The 4,812-nt window shown below is 42.2% G+C and overlaps 1 pseudogene; it reads right to left on the bottom strand.

Moving 5' to 3' along the window:
• Window positions 1–214: 214 nt before the first annotated feature.
• On the bottom strand, window positions 215–3,600 carry LOC136532073 (MDIS1-interacting receptor like kinase 2-like; annotated as a pseudogene).
• Between the last annotated feature and the right edge of the window lie 1,212 nt (window positions 3,601–4,812).

Genomic DNA, 4,812 nt, shown 5'->3' on the forward strand with positions numbered 1-4,812 from the left:
GTGCAAAAATATTTTTTTATTATTGTTTATTAGTTTGTCATCTCTCTCAGCTCCACCTATATTGACAGCAATTATATGCAGTCATACTTTCTACAGAAGCAAAACAACCATGTCCACATTTCCTAAAAAACATGCATGTCTAACTTCCGAAAGAAAGAAACAAAACTGAGGCAGCTGTAAAAAAAAGGCAATAATAATGATATTATTCTCTTGATTTTATAATTTGTTACATCAACTCATCAAGTCGGCGCACACTGCTTCTTTGTTCGACATTATTCAATATTGATATTTGTTTCTTTTATTACGATAAAGCTCTAAATCACGATTCCAGTGCAACTCTTATTAGCTCCTGTGAATGCTGTGGGTTTAATGCTTGGGACTAACAGAAATGACCTTACACTTCATCCACTACTTCTAGTGTAACTGCATGAGAAGGTGTTGCAGAAGCATACGATGGGTAGTGGTGACTCAGTTTCATATAGACTTCCTGCATTTCTGGTCTTGACCGAGGTGAAGTTTTCAGGCATGAAAATGCCACTTCAACAAGCTGAGCAATTTCTTCCTGCTCCACCGTTGTTGGTGATGATGGGCGCTGGTCCAGCATGTCCTCCACTGCAAGCTCATGATGCTCTCCGATGGAAGCAAAGGTCTGCAGCTCCCTTGGGTATCTCCCCATCACAATCTCCAGGGCAACCACGCCAAAGCTGTAGACATCACATTTTGTCGTCACTACTGATGTGTATGAAAGCTCTGCATTAAAGTAAATCCCTAGAGTTAATATTACCCAATGTGTGGTAGCGAATAAATTGCAATACCATTGTAATTTGCATGTTGAAACAAGAATTTGTTTTTTGTGCAAGAAGCAAATGAATATGTACCTGGGGCTATATAACCATATGTTCCAGCTAATTCACTCCAATTAGACGAATCGGCTTTTAGAATCCTTGCGATTCTGAAATCTGAAACATAAGCCTTGAGAGCTGCATCTAGCAAGATGTTATTACTTTTTATATCACGATGGATAATTGGTGGGTTGCATTCATGGTGCAAGTAGTAGATAGCTTGAGCAACATCTCGTGCCATGGTAACTCGCTTCTGCCAGTCTAACTCCTTTGCAAGTTCCTCATTTTCTAAGATACCATGAAGGTTTCCTCTATCAATGTAATCATATACTAGAAATTTGTACCTTGGATGAGAGCAATACCCATATAGTTTTACGATGCTTCTATGCCGAATTGTTGTCAGGACTTCAATTTCACTAAGGAATCTCTTTTCATCACTAATCTCTTCTTCAGTTTGGTGAAGCTTTTTCACTGCAACCAATCGCTCCCCTTGAAGCTGTGCTTTGTAGACAGTGCCATAACCCCCTGAACCAATGATGTACCTATCACTGAAATTTTCTGTTGCTCCAGTGATATCCTCAAACACTAGCTTCCCGTCGAAATTCCACACTGAGAGAACATCTCTTGTATTTGTAATCATAACCACTGGTGGTCTTTTCATTTTTTGAAGAATCATAACTACAGCAAAAAATGCAAGGACGATAACAACGCACACAGTGATAGAAATCAATAGCACCAAGCTGTGTACTCTTGCTTTGTGATATTTTATTATTGAACTTGAAGAGCATGTTGGCAGGCCAGAGAGGGTACCACATAGACCTTTGTTGTGGAGGAACCATATTATTGAAGCATTGTGAAATAGTCGTCCTGATGGAAGGGGCCCTTCCAAGTCGTTGTAAGACACATCAAGTGTTGATAGACTTGCCATGCTGCCAAAGGAGGAAGGTATGAATCCACTAAATTCATTGTGGGAAATATTCAAGACCTCCAGCATCATCAAGTTCCCCAGCTGTGTGGGTAGCTCACCAGTGAGTTTATTGTTGCTGACATCCAACACAACTTGCAGGTTTACCATACTACCAATGGTCGTTGGCAAATCTCCACTCAAGTTGTTATGGTTAACCATCAAGGATTCTAGCTTAGTGCAACTCTCAAGCTCTTGTGGAATTGACCCGCTCAACTTATTCACAGATAAATCAAGATATCTCAGTTCACTCATCTGACCAAATTCAGGCGGTATATTTCCTGAGAACTGGTTACTTGATAAGCTGAGTTGATACAGATTCGGTAGTTTGCTTAATTCTGGTGGTATTTCGCCTGTTAGGTTGTTTGTGCTGAGAAGAAGTACCTCCAATTTTACTAGGTTCAAGAATTCTGGTGGCAAGCTTCCAGTTATCATGTTTTCTTCCACAGAAAAAAGGTTAAATTGATGCTTGATGCCCAGGATTTCGACAAGTGTCCACGGATGTTATTTCTTGCAAAGTTTGCATAAAAAAGGTGTGGGTAAGGCCCAAAGTTGGATATATCACCTGTTATTTGATTGGATTGGAGGAGAACACTCATCAGGCTTGTGCATGTTTCCAGGCTTCTAGGAATAGGCCCAGTGAACATGTTTGCAGCAACATGGAACACTATGAGATTCCCCCCTTTGCAGACATCAGAGGGCAATGCCCCTGTGAAAGAGTTGTTGGCAAGACTTAACCAAGTTAAGTTTGTAAGATAAGCGAACTCTTGAGGCAATGGACCTGACAACATGTTACTGAAGAGATCAAGCCTTCTCATGCCTGTAAGGTTCCTGAAAGTAGCTGGAACTGAACCTGAAAGGTGGTTTTGAGATAGCCAAGACTATACCTGGGATGGACTGGTTTGCGATCAATGTATATAGCCTGTAGGTTGCTCATCTAGAAATAGCGCAATGGTTCTGCTAGCAACCGTTGATAGCAACCTAATCTGGGGAAGCTGTGAGCTATATGGGAGATAGAGTATTCTGTCGTAGATCCTAATGTTTGGGATTCACATCAAGTGATTTGATCGAGCGAAATAAGAAATTCTGAGTTTCCTATGAATTCACAGTTATTGTGGTCGAGCTCAGATAAAATAAATCAAGAGGTTAGAGAAGATGGTTATATGGCCCCTGATAGCTTTGTTGCTGTAAGCATTAGTTCCTCGAGTTTGGTCAAGTTGCCAAGGCTTTCAGGTATTAGGCCGCCTTAACAAGTTGCTACATAGCCACAAACCTTCTAGATCGGTGAGCTTTCCAAGATCCTCCGGAATCGGTCCAGTGACCATATTTTGCTCCAGTGAAAGAACAACCAGAGTTGTCAGGTTGCCAAGGGATGCAGGGATAGGACCTGTGAGGTTGTTGTAATCAAGTATCAAATTGCGAAGATGTCTCATGTTGCCCAGCTCCGATGGAATTTGTCCATGGAGCCAGTTGTAGCTAAGATCAAGGTAGGAGAGCACTGGTAGCAAGGAGGCGATGACTGCCGGGATTTCTCCATGAAGGCTGTTGAAGCTGAGGTCGATGTGTGTGAGGAACGGGACTGCTGAGAAATTGAGCTCACCGAGGCGGCCATCGACGCTGGCTTTTGGCAAGGAGATGTTGGTCACCACCGGAGAAGCATGTCGCCCCTGGTGCATGACCCCACACACAACGCCCGTCCAGTTGCTGCTGCACGGGCTGGTTCCCAGCCGCCATGAGTCCAGCGCTGGTGAGCCCCGCAGAGTGGACTTCCACTGGAGGAGGGCCTCTTGCTGGGATCGTAGAGACACGCCTCCGTCCGCACCTGTGTGCAGGAAGAGGCATAGCTGCACCAAGGCAAAGATTAGCGCTAGGGTGGGTGGCACTTTTGAGCGGAGCTTTGCCATTTTTTTTTTCCCTATCTAGACACAGAGAGGGATGCCACTATATCCAATTGGAATTCGAGGCCATATATACTGTTTGCTGCTTGTCCCGAAAAGCTTTGGACGGGTGTATAAGTAGGAGGTCTGACAGCCTTCGACCTGGCCTGTGGTGCAAAATTTTTAACGGTACGTGCAACGGCAGACTGGTAAATAAATGTAAAGCGAGCCATGTGACCATGTCATGCTCTCTGTCTTTGTGCTTTCTGAACCCACATTAACTATTCTGAGAAAAAGAATGTTCCATCATTTGCAGGCAACCTTGTTTCTTATGACTCCAACGTCTGAGCTTAAAGGTGGATGAAAAAGAGACAACATAGAAGACCAGATGAGTGGTGTACATTGTGGGACCACTGTGGTTTAGCCAACCTAAACCAGACGTCATCCCCTCGACCGTCTCGGTTTCAGCATTTATTTTGATAACTGCTGATTAAGGTAACATTTTCTTGCTGATTCAGCATTTTATTTCGACAACTGCTGATTAAGGTACGTATCAGTAATTACTGGGAGCGCTGAAACTGAAAAAAAAGGTAATAAAAGAGGATGATAATAAGTAAGTGAACGATGTTTTGGATAAAGAAGTATTATGTGAGTATTTGACACACTAACAGTGCATCATGGCTCATTGATCCTTAAACTTTTCACGCATTCTCATCTGAGTTCATAAACTCATAAAGCTGTCATTTAGGATCTTCAACTTTTCTTCATGTGATTCATTTAGGGGATGTTGGATCCCGTGACTAAAATTTAGGAGGTGTCACATGAGGGTGTCGTATGGGGTGTTCGGATACTAATAAAAAAACAAATTACATAATCCGTCATTACTACACGAGACGAATTTATTAAGCCTAATTAATCCATCATTAGCACATGATTACTGTAGCATCACATTGTCAAATCATGGACTAATTAGGCTTAAAAGATTTGTCTCGCAAATTAGTCGCAAACTATACAATTAGTTTCATAATTAGTCTATATTTAATACTCCATGCATGTGTCCAAACATCCGGTGGACAACGACTAAAGTTTACGAGGAGCAACCAAACACCCTCTTAGTGTGTGAATTTAG

The sequence above is a fragment of the Miscanthus floridulus genome, unplaced genomic scaffold (genome assembly GCF_019320115.1).
Source record: "Miscanthus floridulus cultivar M001 unplaced genomic scaffold, ASM1932011v1 fs_520_1_2, whole genome shotgun sequence".
Taxonomy (NCBI): Eukaryota; Viridiplantae; Streptophyta; class Magnoliopsida; order Poales; family Poaceae; genus Miscanthus; species Miscanthus floridulus.